A 14,532-nucleotide genomic window follows, 5' to 3' on the forward strand; every position below is an offset into this window, starting at 1 on the left:
CCACTGCTGACTTGTCCTCTCACCTCCGTATGCACGTCTTGGCATGCCCCTACCTGCGCCCTCCCCGTCCCATACAGCACGCACACACAAAGTAATAGTAAATAAAATAAAATGAATTTCTGGAAGCCTCACCTTCCCACAGTTTACAGGGCTCTTTACCTAAGGTGGAGAGAAGAAAATGACAAAGCCACAACAGACAAAGACCGTAGCGACACGTACCTAATTCTTGCCCCCTGCTTAGCCAGCAGCTGTGCTTTCAGCACACTGTGGTTGCGATGCTTGTGCTGAAGCTGAAGACGCTGCTGACAACAGAGTTCCCGTTTTGCAGCTTGCCTAACACTTTGGGGTGACCAGCCCAAAGGAGCCTGGAGCTGTGCTGACAGCCCCCCACGCCCGCTCCTCTGAGGATTGCCGTCCTGTGGCTGGTTGGATAGCCGAGTTGGTGGGATGCCCACCTAGCATGAACGTGGCATTGCATCCGCTCTCCGCCACCCATAAACAGCATGGGTTCCATGCCTGTAATCGCAGCAATCATGAAGTGGGGCAGGAGCACTGAAAAGTCAAGGCCATTCTCGGTCACGTAGTGAGGTTGAGCCCAGGGACCCTGTCTCAAAAAGAAAAAGAGATAATAGAGCCCAGAATTGGAGTCCTGTCTCTTTTCTTTCTTTTAAAAAATACTGCATTTATTTAGTGTGTGTATGAATGCCACAGGTGTGGAGGTCGGAGGACAACTTACAGGAGCTGGTTCTCTCTGTCATGTTCAAACTTAGGTCATCAGTCCTGGTGGTAAATAATTTCACACTAGGTCATCTCACTGACCCTGTGACCCTTTCCTTGGGTCACACACATTTATTCATTTGTTTAATACATGTGTGGGCACACACATGCCGTGGCATCCGTGCGGTGGTCAGACTTTCAGGAGTTGTATCTCTCTCCAGCATGTAGCGTCCAGAGGTGGAACTCAGGTTGTCGGAGCAGCCAAACCCCCTTTACCCACTGAACCATTTGGCCAGGCCTTACATGCGATTCCTTTTGTATCTTGTTTTTTCGAGATAGGGTTTGTCTGTAAACCTGAGAAAGTGGTTGAACTGGCACTCTCCGTAGACCAGGCTGGCCGAAAACTCACAGAGCTCTGCCTGCCTCTGCCTGCTGAGAGCTGGGATTAAAAGCATGCGCCAGCACCACTCAACTGTGACTCACTAAAAAACTAAACCAAACCAAACAAGCCCACATTTGTGAGTCTACGTGTGTGAACGGATGGCCCTGGAGGACAACTTTCTGGAGTTGGTTCTCTTTCTACCACGTTATTCCTGGGGCAGGAAAGAGGGAGTCAACTCTGGCAGGCTCAGCGGATGTGCCTTTCTCCACCAGTCGGCTTGCTGGCCCGGCAATGGTTGTTAAGAGCGAAGGTGCCCTCCATTTTCTTCGTTCACCTGCTTGTTTTGTTACTGTTGGGAGTGGAAGTCCCCAGCGGCTGCAGCTCCCACTCTCCTCGGGGAGGCAGCTATTACTGAACTGGAATGGCTCTTATAGATTTCATTTTCATCAATGAATGTTGTGACAGGAGAAGTGGAAGGGGCTGTGTAAGAGCCAGGAGCCACATTTCCTGTTCAGTGAAGATGGGAGGGAGTTCTCACCTGGAGAGATGAAGAGGAGGAAGTATGCCAAGCAGGATGGCATCTGAAGACAGAATCACAACACATTTAAAGATCTCAGGTTTTGTTTCTTTTCTTTCTTTCTTCCTTTCTCCATTGGAATTCTATAATCAGGCAACTGCATTCCATAAACTATCAGGTGTGAGCTAAGCAGAGGAGGCTGGTTTCACACAGAGAAGCTGAGGAAAGCAGAACTAGAGCAAGGAGCGGTTGGTAGACCGGTCACTCCAAAGGTCCTTCCTTACGAAGCCTGGAGCATGGGGATTTGCTTCTCTCCATGGCTGAGGCCCCACTGTTGGAGACAAGGCTATGGGTGGCCTCCTTCTCCTGGTTTTTTCAGAAGATCAAAGAGCTTAGTTTTATGTGGTGTCACAGGGCTTCAAACGTGATTCTACTTGGTTTGTCTGCTGCTCTCCTCAGGAGGTCGGGCCTTGCTATCTCAAAGGCCAGGAAGAGAGACAGCTACGGCTGTGAAACACTGAAAAGCTTCCTGTGTGACTGGGGTGTGGTACTATCAAGGGAGTCAGGCCAGAGAGTGAGTGTGGGTTAACTTAGGGAGTCGCTCGGTCATGTGATTTTCACACTGGAGGATTACCTTTGTTACAGGGAGTAGACCACAGGACAAAGTCCTGGTAAGGCCCATCAGAAGGGCACCGAATTAGATACCCCTCTGCTGCTGACATAATGCCATGACCCAGGCAGTTTATGGAAGGAAGAGATTATTTGGGCTTTCAGTTCCAGAGAGATAAGAAATGTCTGTCCCTGTCACAGGGAGGAGGAGTGGCGGCAGACAGGCATGGTGCCTGGAGTCAGGAGCTGCCAGCAGACAGCAGACTGGAAGTGATGGGGACCCTTCAAATTCTCAAAGCCTGCCTCCAGAGATGTGGTCTCACTGGAGGCTTCTGCCTCCTAACCTCCCCCAAACAGTGCCACCAACTGGGAACCAAGTTGTTCAAACACTTGAGCCTACGTGGAGCATTTTCATTCAAATCACCACATACATTGGTGACTAATGCCGTGACAGTAGCAAGCAAAGATGTAGAATCAACAAAAACACCATGTAGAAGGGGCCAGGGGACGTGTGGCCTTACAATACGAATAATTAACATGAAATGCATTGATTTGTTTTGAGACAGAATCTTGCTATATAGCTCAGGTTGGCTTCGTTAGGGTAAATTAAAGTAAATATTTATTTACTGCAGGACTGTCTGTACTCGGCATCAAGTGAATCATTAACTAGTTTTCATTTTCCCTTTTTCATGTATATGAGGTCGCAATGCATGTGTGTGCTTGGAAGGCAGAGGACAATCTCAGTCACATTTCTCAGCCCTGAGCCATCTTATTTGGTGAGAGAAGGTCTCCCACTGGCCTGAGCTCACCAGACTAGATTTGTGAGCCAGAGACACACCTGTCCTTGGTGCTCCAGTGCTGGGACTTCAAGCATGTGCCATCACACCTGGCTTTTCATGTGGTTTCTGGGGATGGAACTCGGGTCCTCATGCTGATATGGCGAGTACTTCACTGGCTAGCTCACTCTCCAGCCCTCCCCACCCTTGTTTTCAGGAGACCAGACACTGCAGCGTTACGATTATCCGCAGCAGCTCGGAAGGTGTGTGGGACAATAGTCATCTGATAAAACAGAAGAGGGGGTGTTGAGACAAAGCAGAAAAGAAATTCTTGTGGCCTAATCAGTTGACTTTGTGGGGCCTCAGTTTCTTACACTTTCAGTGAGTCTGGGCTTATTTTTTTCTTACCCTAGCATCTTCAAAGGGAGAGAAGAGCTAAAGTGCTGGGTACCAGGGGAGCCTAGAGAATGAAGCAGACCTGGCTGGCTTCGTGCCACAGGCCTGTAATCCTAATGCTTGGGAGACTAAGGCAGGAGTATGTAAAGTTCCAGGGGAGCCTGGGCTACACAGTGATATAATGTCTCATGTAGCCCAGGCTGGCCTCAGCCTTTGCTATGTAGCAGAGGTTGGATTTGACCGCCTGCCTCCACCCTTCAAGCTCAGAGACTATGGGACTGTGCTACCACACCCAATTTTAAAGTTTGGATTTTGGTCTCTTGCCAGGCTAGGGATATGACATAGATACCAGCCACTCTGAAAAGAAACATGCCTTAGCTCCCTGTATTGAATGAATATTTTGATTTTTTTAAAAACCCAGTTACATTATGTTAATGTTTTTGTTTTAATCCCAGGTGTGGGATCTTCAGACTGTCCACAGCCACTAACTCTGACGATCTCATGCTCTAGGAGGGGCGTGATTTTTGCCAGCTGCAAACAATTTAATTCTGGGGACTCTGGAGAGGGTACAAATAGGAGAACCCTGAGAGGTTCTGTGGTGGCTGCTGTTCCCCCTGTGCTGCAGTTTGTCAAGTGACCCGAGCAAAGGAGACGAGAAGACACTGGAGATTTTCTGACAACAAAGGCTGGACTTGCCCCAATCATCAGGGAGTAGCGTAAAGAGCTCTAAGCCTCCTTTTTCCTCTAACCTTCTTTCTCTCCTATATAGTGTTGAGGGTTGGAAGGGGCCAGGGTAGAATAAGGGTTGGAAAGGTGGTAAAAAGAAGGACCTAATAGAATAGCTTAAAAGTACACCAACCTCTCGCAGCCAACCGTGGGATCTCCAAGGAACCATCTCATTCTACAGCACACTGTGCTGCCAAGTTCGGGTGTTCTGGGGCTTAAGGTATTAAATTTTGAACTCATGATCATTTTGATTTGCAGTGGTGAGCTTATCAGGATGCAGCTCCTCCCTAAACAGAGAAGCGCCCCTACCTGACAGGTACTTAAAAAGAAATAGTGAATGGTGGACAATGATACGGAAGTGTATCTCAATCCCAGTTTCTCAAATTAGGGGAAACCTTGTCATGTCAGGGACCCCTTTTCTTCAGATACCCTTCCTCGCATGTGTGACCCTAGAGAGACCCTGGTTGCTTTCCTGGATTTGTGACTTTGGGCATTTCTGGGCGACCCTTCTTTTTCTTGAGCCCTGGAGACCCCGGGTCCTTTATAGCTGTAAGGATGTGCTGGGAAATGACAAAGGCTTATGCCAGGGTTTAGGCCAGTTTATCCAAACCCACATTCTCCTGGCCTGCGTTTGCAGAGAGTTTGGCTTTGGGTTCATGCCCAAGTAACCCATAAAATGAGCATGTCTGTAACCCCAACACCCTTCATCCAAAAGAAGAGGCAGGAGAATAAGGATTTCGACGTCTTCCTTGCCTACATAGGGAGTCTGAAGGCAGCCTGAGATACATAGAACTTCATTTTAGAACAGTAACAAGAGCAGCGACAATAACACATTCCTCTCTTGCATCTCAGAATAAGAACTTGAACTTGCTTTGGAAAAATAAAGTACCCTGCTGTGGTGGTTTGAATACGAATGGCCTCCATAGGAGTGATGGCCTCCATAGGAGGTGTGGCCTTGTTGGAGTAGGTGTGGCTTTGTTAGAGTAGGTGTCGCTTTGTTAGAGGAAGTGCGTCACATTGGGGGCAGGCTTTGAGGGCTCCGATGCTCAAGCTCCTCCCATTGTGGCACACAGTCTCCTGTGTGTGAATCAAGGTGTACAACCCTCAGCTCCTTCCCCAGCACCATGCCTGCCTGCATGCTGCCATGCTTCCCGCCATCATCATAATGGACTAAACCTCTGAAAATTGTAAGCTAGCCCTAACTAATAAGTTAACGTAAATTAATTTATAAGCGCTGCATGTTGTCTCTTCACAGCAATGAAACCCTAAGACGCCTGCCAAAAGGTCTTCTCTCCCAGCTTCAGGGCAACTATCTGCGGTATATGCTGTGGTCAGTCAATGGGTTCTACCTAAATGGAAATGGAAGAGGTCTTTTACTTTTTCCTCTCTTCTGTTGTTTTGTTGAAGGAACAGTTTTAAATTACATCTGTTTCTTTTGTGTTTGGCTCATGTGGAAGTCAGAGGACAGCTTTCAGGAGTTATTCTCTTCTCCCACCGTGTGTGTTCTGGGGCTCAAGTTCAGGTTATCTGGCTCAAAGGCCAGTGCCTCTACCTGCTGCGTCATCTCGCCCTCTCTAAACTGAAGTGTTCAGTCAAGACTCCAGTTAAAGGACTTGCAGGTTAGAGCCTGACTGTGAGATGGATGTGATGGCTGGAGCTCCGTCTTCCATGAAGGCAAGGAAGGAAGTGTTGTGAGCAGGAAATGGGAGCAAAGAGCAGTAAGGAACTGAGCAAGGCCCAAAGCTGGCATAGCTCAGAGCTGCGCATGTGAGTGGCTGACTGGGGTGGATGCTCACCACAGCTTTACCAGGTCTGCCTCCTCTCAGTGCAGTTTCACTTGGAGGAGAAAAGACAAAGATAACTGGAGTGTTCCCATGTGTTTGGCAGCTCTGTCTCATACTGAAAGTTAAATAGGGCTTTGGGGGCAGCTGACAGTTATGTTCACTTCTTCATGTGCTGTTCACTGTAGGAGCAGCTGTGGGCCTGCTGTGGCCAAGCCAGTGCCTGTGGCTTGGGAACTGTGATGTCTGAATGAGTTTGGCCCACGTGGGCTCATATGTTTGCTCATGTGACTCATATGCCACAGAATGGCAATCATAAAGTGGACATCAGACAGTGGCCATCACAGTGTAGGTATCAGTAAGTGACCACACAGTGGAAATATCACTTAGTGGCCATCCTCAATCTCAACTATTCCCAAATAGTTGGTGGAGCTATTTGGGAAGGTTTAGGAGGTGTGGCCTTGTTGGAGGAAGTTTCAAAAGCCCACACTCTTTCCTGTCAGCTTTCTCTCTCTCCTCTCTCTCTTTCTCTCTCTCTGCCTCATGCCTATGGATCAGGTGAGCTCTCAGTTAAGGCTTCAGCACAATGCCTGCCTGCTTCCATACTCCTCACCATGATGATCACAGATTCTAACCCTCTGGAACCATGAACCCCTAAATTGAATGTTTTCTTCTTGGTCATGATCTCTTATCACAGAAAAAAAAAAATAGCTAAGAAGTCTCGAGTCCTGAGGAAAACTCTGCTGTTCTGTTCTTTCCATTTCTGCTCTAATACCTAGATCCTTGTGCTGCATCTTTATTCTTTTTGGTGGAGAAAGCTGTAGGCACAAATCTGAGTAGCAATCTAAACCCCAGGGTGGGGAAGGCAGAGCTGCACCCTGGGGGCTGTCACCCTTGGGGCCTACAGTAGTCAACATGGGAGACACAGTGCTTTGAGTCAGGTCTGAAACATCCACCAAACACTCAGATGCTAAAGATTTGGACAACAGCGTGTACCACTTAAATTTTTTATTTTAGTTTGTTCACTTATCTGTATCTGTCTGTCTGTCTGTCTGTCTCTTTCTCTTTCTCTGTGTGTGTATGTGTGTGTGTGTGTGTGTGTGTGTGTACGCGCGTGTGCGTGTTCGTGTCTGCACACAAGTATCAGCATAGAGTACCAGTTACCCTGGAGCTGGAGTCATGCGCATCTGTGTGCTACCTGATATGGATGGTAGGAACTCGCTCCAGCCCCAAACCTGTGGCGCTTTTGGTAGAACTTTTAGCAGGTAGAACTCTGTCTTAGTTTCTTTTCTTGTTGCTGTGATAAAATACTCTGACAAAAAGGAGAAAAGGGTCTATTATATTCCCAGTTCAGGTAGAGCACCGTAAGGAAGTGAAGGTAAGAAGCCGATGTGATGCCGTCCTATCCTGACTCCATTTTGTGTTTGCTTACACAGTCCTCAGTCCTTTACCCTCTCCTATATGGTCACATTTGTCTTAGAAACACATTTGAAATTTCCATGGCCTTGACCATATTAACCAAAATAATTGCCAAGTTACGGTTAAAATAACTACTGTGCTCCGCCACGAATGAAGGTTCAAGGTTCCTCTGAGCCTCATCTAACTCTGGTGTATCTTTGGGATTTGTCTTTAGAAAACTCTGTATCCCTGAACTTGGGCATCAAGAGACTTTTCAGAGGCACAGGCCTGCTCTTGGTCTGTCCATCAATCAAAATGTCTTAAAGCTTGTAAGTGGCTTTATCAGCATGCTTGTCAATAACTGTCTCCCATGGCTCATTAAAGGTACCAGGAGCTGGAAACAGCTGGCCACATCGTATCAGCCACGAAAAGAGTGCAATGAACGGGAGCTGGTGCTCAGTTTATTCGCTTCATTCTGTGCAGTCCGGAATTGCCAGCCGAGGGAGTGACTCCACCCACAGCTAAGCTGGATCTTCTCCTTTCTAGGAATGTAATCAAGATGTTCTGCTCTCGCTGGGTATACTAGCCCTTATAGACATGTCCAGAGGTCCATCTCTTGGGTGATTCTAGATTCCGTCAAGTCACCTATTCAACACGAACCTTCGCAGGCTGAGACAGACAGGCCATTGGAGAGGCACCCTTAAAGGAATGCTGACACACTCGTTTCTGCCTGTCTCTTTCTTTTGCCTCCTGGCTGCCACGAGGCGAGCCGCTTTGTTTTACCACCTACTCTATCACCACAGGGCCAGAGTCACATGGCCAGGCCACCATGGAATACCTGAAACCATGAGCCCATAAAACCTTCTTCTTTCAAGTTCTTATTTCTGGGATTTTATACCAGTAACAAAAGGCTAATATACGCAGGAAGAGCAGATTTGTTGGCTCTGTGTAGGCGAGAGCAGGGCTTTAAGGCCAGGCCGGTGGAGTGTATGTATTAGTTTCCTGGTGTTGCTATCACAAAGTGTCAGCAACTGGAGGGCTTAGAACAATGGAAATGCACTGTCTGGAGGCTGGAGGCTGAGGTATCCAGGTAGCAGAGGGGTCATTCCCTGTGTGAAGGCTCCAGGGAAGAGTTTCTCCTGGCTAGCAGCCTCAGGCATTGTCTTTCTATGTAGTCATCTTTTCCCTGGGCTTCTTTACTTTGTCTCCTCTCTGGGTGTCTGTCTCTGTGCCCAAATTTTCCTTTTTATGAGGACATCAGTCAAGTTGGATTAGAGCCCGAGCTAATGACTTCATCTTAATTTGACTACATTGTAACTTGACTGCCTCCTAATAAGGCTACATTCTGAGGCACAGGGGACTAGAACTTCAACATATCCTTGAGGGACACAATTCAACCTTTAATGGGACAGAAGTCAGATTACAGAAATAGATGTGAGAGAATAGATAGAAAAAAATCACAGAGTTAAAAGGCCAGGAATTCTTGTATGCATGTTAAGGAGCCTTGTACGCACACACTCTGGGAGTTCAAACCAAGTTTACCTAAATCTCCAAGGAACGAGGAAGCATTCGTGTGAGATTTGGACTACAAAAAGCACAGGAAGAGGCAAGGACACTGCTTCCCAGAAGGCAATACCCTCTTTGATGGAGCTGTAAGAATCCTTACCCCATGGGGTAGATTTGGGTCCACAGGAAGCCTGCCTCACAAAGCTATTTCCAAGCCTTTTAAAGATGGATATGAAGAGGTCTTCCAGCTGCCACCAGGAAACATAAACCTAAAATATAATCTTGCATCATGTTACAAAACCATTAAAGTATGGGGTGGAGAAGGAGGGAGTAGCTGATTGTCCTTACACAAACAGAAGAGAACCTGGAAAAAGAGAGTTGGATCATTACCCGTTTCCCTCTGCTGGTCTAACTGTAGGGGCAGTGACATTGGGTGGACAGTCTTGGGTTGCTGATTCAAATGGAGTAGTTCAGCCTTGTCTCGGTGTACACTGTTTTTACTGAAGAGCTCAGGTGAAATGCGGGTCTCCCCCCATATGGCTTGGTTCTGGTTACTTGCCAACATGGCTTTGAATGGAGAAAGGAGACATTGCAATTGCTCTGGATTCTCTGCAAACCAGCAAAGCATTACTGTTTACCTCCTTTGCAGGTGTATTCCAAATATAACTTCTGAGCTCTGGATCTGTGCTACAATCTGTGATGAACACATTTTCTGTTCTGTAATTTGCTCATCTGCGATGCCTTTACTCTATTCAGCTGAAACAAACATACGTATACATACACACATATACCTACCTACACACATACATACACATATACATGTGTAAACACATCCATATATACATGTACACGCAAATCCACACATACGTACATATACATGCAGACATCCATAAACATACACAGACACATCATATACATATTTAAAAATACTTGTACACATATACATATATATACACACATACACACAGCTACATACACACATACACTTTTATATGCACAGATACACACATACACAATATATGCATGCACACACAAATATACGTACATATACATACAGACATACATACACAGACATGCATACACATTCAAAAATACATGCACACACATCACATACATACATATATACACAATACATGCACACATACACAGTATATACTTGCATGCAAATATATGTACATACACAAATGCCCACATACATATAGACATATAATATATGCATACATTTATACGCACATGCACACACACAGTGTTAATTCCTCTATGGCCTTTCTTTGATCTGTATAATGGTAAATACTGCCAACCTGAGAAAGCCTAGCATCGCCTAGGAGTGCTAGGGTGGACTGCATCCTTTGAGCCAAACCGGGTCCTCCTGCCTGAAGTTTCTCTAGTCTTTATTTGTCATAGCACCATGAGAACTGGCATCTGGAGAGAGGGATTATTGTTTTACAGTCATTTGAATATCAGCTTGGATTGGTGGGTTAGTCCAGCTTGTATCAGCAAGGCTTTTCTTTGACGGGTTTCAGAGATACAGTCTACTGTTGTTCACCATCAGTTTCGTATCCAATGTGACTCCTGCCTCAGTTCTTGCTAAAGAATCCTGGATTTTTTGGTTAGCTCTAGCTGTAAGACACAGAGATGTATTTCCCTACTCCCTGGTGAAAGGAACAAAATTTATCTGGGATTCAAATTGGATTATATCTTGGAGCTAGTTCTGGACAATGGAATGTGAAAGAACTCTTAGAGCAACTAGGAAGGAATTATAATCAGTGCTAAGAAAGAACACAGTAAGGAACATCCCTCCACCTGATCACCTTAGCAGAAAGATAGTTTTGGATTCGCTCTGCCTCCCCCACCGTGGGATTATGCAGGAGACTTGACTAACACTGCAATGCTAGTGTCCTGTTGTCCTTGATAGGCCTATGCATCCAGGGCTTGGGCCTCAGCCTAAGGCACTGCTGGGAGGGATGAGAACATTCAGGTTGTAGAGCCTAGCGGGAGGAGGCCAGGATCGGCAGGATCCTGGATTCTTCCTCTTTCTCCTCTCTGTCCTTTCCAGCAGCCATGAGGTGAACCTGCCATGATGTTCTGACCCCACCATGGGTAGGAGAACAGCAAAGCTGTGGGACTTATACCTCCAAGACTCTGAACTGAAATAAGTATTTCCTCTTTTAAGTTGATTTCCTTGGGTATTTTGTTAGAGTAGCAGAAAGATGACTAACAAATAGAAAGACTAATTGATTATGGGGTTTGGGCCCATTTTCTCCTAGTTGTTGAATATATGCTCCATATGAACCTTCCAAACACCTGAAAGAAGCCAGGCATCATGGTGCATGTCCCAGGCCCAGCGCTCACAAGTGTGCCAGAAAGGCAGTGAGTTCAAGGATAGCTGAGGCTATACACAACATTCCAGGCCATCCTGAGCTACCTACTGAGACCCTATCTCAAAAACTAAGAAGCTATGAAGCCAGGCATAGTAGTACACGCCCATAATTCTAGCATTTGGAAGACAGAGGCAGAAGGATCACTTCAAGTTCAAGACCAGCATGGCCCACGTAGTGAGTTCTAGGCCAGCCAGTGAGGCAAAACAAACAGAAAACCAACAACAACAACAAAAATCCAAACAAAATAAAGCACAAACATACAACAAACGTAAAAGCTGAACCAAACAATCAAAAACTTGAAAGATTCCACATTCTGAAACAGGTATGACCACAGGGTCTTGAATGGTGGATTCTGGGCTTGTATCATAATTTGTGTCAGATAATATAGTTCCACTTTATAACACCAATTCTTGGGTAAGTAGTACCCCCAGGCTCTAGGAAAGAGCCTATTTTTTCACACATAAAAAAAGGATTCCACTATTCAGCACCTTCCCACACTCTCTGCTTTATTGAATTTAAGCCTAAAAGAAACACAACAACAAAAACCACACAGCTAGTTACCAGTGGTGAGAATTCAGAGGTAGTGTTTCCTAAGGGGAATATCATTTTCCCCCCTCAGGGATTCACTGTGTAAGGGAACAATGAGGATGATGTCTCAATTCCTCAGTATCCTGTGGTGCCCTGTGGAGAGGCAAAGTGACCTTGTGCACAATCGTAATGTGGAATGATACTACAGGACTAGCCCTTTCCCACCAGAACTTCCTTCCCACAGCATCACTCCCTGCTTCCATTTTGTAATAAAAAAAAAAAAAAAAAAAATCAGTATGTTCACTTGGCTGATAAAACCTGTTTTACTAAGGCCTATGTATTTGGGGTGGTCTACAAGGAACCTCTAAAGGCATAAATTGCATCTTGAAAGAGTGGCCTTTTGGAAAAGTGTCTACATCAGGTCTCTCGGGAATTGAGATGCAGAGCGATTTGCAAGGTTTGCATTTCTCATTCATTAAGGCAGAGCTGCTGCCAAACTTCCCTTCCTGTTAGTCACACGGCGGGGGGGGGGGGGGGGGGGGAGGGGTCACTGCAGTCGGCTGGTTGTAAATTACTCTACAGCTCAGCAGCCAAAGTATAATACCCAGGGAAACACAAATCTTGGCATGAGTCTTGTGAATAGTTTGTGAGAAACTCGCATGTTTACTGAGGAATGAAAGACAGAGCCTATCTTTAAACTCCACGAGCTGAGCACTGAGCCTGTCCTTTATCAAAACCAGTGTGAGGAAGCCAGAATTAGCTGGCTGTAAAGAACTTATTTTTGTAGAAAATCATTGAAGACCCTGTCTTATGTAGCTCAGGCTGGCCTCAAATTCTTGGAGCTGGGGCTGGTCTCAGGCTGGAATCCTGAGCTCCTGCCTACACCTGGGGGCGTGCCTCTATGGCCCCGGTGCTGGGAAAGCAGAGACAGGAAGGGCCCAGGGCCTTGCTGTCCACCGAAGTCTTTGAGCTCTAAGTTCAGTGAGAGACCATGTCTCAAAAATAAATGGGAGAAGATGCCTGAGATCGACCTCTGACTCCCTCTCTCTCTCTCTCTCTTGTCAGCTCACCTCTTTCCCATAGAGACAGACAGACACACAAACACTGAGAGAGACATTTTAGTCAATGTTTTCTAGCATGAATTTACAGTACGAAGCTCTTTATTATTTCATAGAGTTCTTTCTAAAAGCCCAAGGTCACAAGTGCCAGTCCTTGTTTTAAGTACGTTCTGCAGCGTGCCATTACACATCCCCAATGGAGGGAAATAAACGAAGTTCCTCCCCTCTAGTTCAGAATCATCCCATACCAAATATACAGTTAGGCAGCACTGGCAGTAGCTAGTTCCCGCTTCGTGTGGACTTCCATGAAAGCTCATGTTTTACTTACTCATGTCTTATCAGTGCTATAGAACCAAAGGCCCATACAGGCATTGGCTGCACTTAGCAATTCCAGCGAGCACCAGTCACACCCAGATGTCTGCAGATCTGAGTCCTCACCCCTTGCAGGCAGTAACGCTGTTACTGTGCGAGTACACGCACCCCCTGCAGGCAGTGACCGCTGTTACTGTGCGAGTACACGCATACTCTTCACAGAACTAGTACGCTGGGGGCTGTCTACATTGTTCACTTTGAGGACATGGAGGACAAGAAAGCGGAGTAACAGATCACAGCCATATTCTTAGGAAGTGGCAGGCTCATAAGTCTGAACCCAAACTTCTCTGATACTATATTGTTTCATTATCATATTACTACTTTTCCTTAGAGAGACTCTCATGTACCTAACTGTCCTTCGACCTGCCATGTAGCAGAGGAGGCCTCTGAACTTCAATTCCTTTGCCTCTGTTAACAGGTTTATGCAGTTCTGGGAATTAAGCCCAGGGCATGGTGAGAAGTGGATACACACTCTCCCAACTGAGCTGCACCTGCAGACCTGGCCCTTTCTGCGGGCTTGACCCTGAATTTAGCTTCAGTATTTACCATCGAAACCATGATTACAAAAATCATCAAATAAAATAAGATTAAGAGAACTAAATAGGAAAGAAGGTGTGTGTGGCAGTTCATACTTGTAATCTCAGCACTTGGTAGGCTAAGCCAGGAGGATTGCCATCAGCTTGGGCTATAGGGTAAAGACTGCTAGAAAGAAAGAGAGAGAGAAAGAAAGAAAGAAAGAAAGAAAGAAAGAAAGAAAGAAGAGAGAGAGAAAGGAAGAAAGAGAGAGAGAAAGAAAGGAAGGAAGAAAGAAAGAGAAAAAGAAAGAAAAGAAAAGGAAAAAGAAAAGAAAAGAAAAGAAAAGAAAAGAAAAGAAAAGAAAAGAAAAGAAAAGGTGGGGGTTGGGGCAAGTGCTGGGGTTTGGTAGTACACACCTTTAATCCCAGCACTCAGGAGTTGGAGGGGGATGGATCACTGAGTTCAAGGCCAGCCTGGTCTACAGGGAGGCCAGGACTACACAGACAAACCCTGTGTAGAAAACCAGGAAAAAGAAGAGGAGGAAGAGGAAAAGAAAAGAAAAAGGAGAAGGAGGAGAAAGAGAAAAAAAAAGGAAGACAACAGAACAGGAGAGAGATCCATTGGCAACTTTTATTTTCCTATCAGGAAGCCTGACTAAAGAGCTTCTGGGAACTGACACCTCCACAAAGATTAACTGCTGTCCCTACTGAGGTGCAAGGCACAGCACCTCCTTCCTGGCACAGCTTGAACCATGGGAGGGAATTGGAGACAGATGTCTACCCCTCCCGTGTCCTCCTCCCAGGTTCTCCTTCGTCTTTCTCCCTGAGTACTCTGTTGGATGGTGAGGTGGGGACCTCAGGGATTTTCTC

The sequence above is a fragment of the Meriones unguiculatus genome, chromosome 10, assembly GCF_030254825.1.
Source record: "Meriones unguiculatus strain TT.TT164.6M chromosome 10, Bangor_MerUng_6.1, whole genome shotgun sequence".
Taxonomy (NCBI): domain Eukaryota; kingdom Metazoa; phylum Chordata; class Mammalia; order Rodentia; family Muridae; genus Meriones; species Meriones unguiculatus.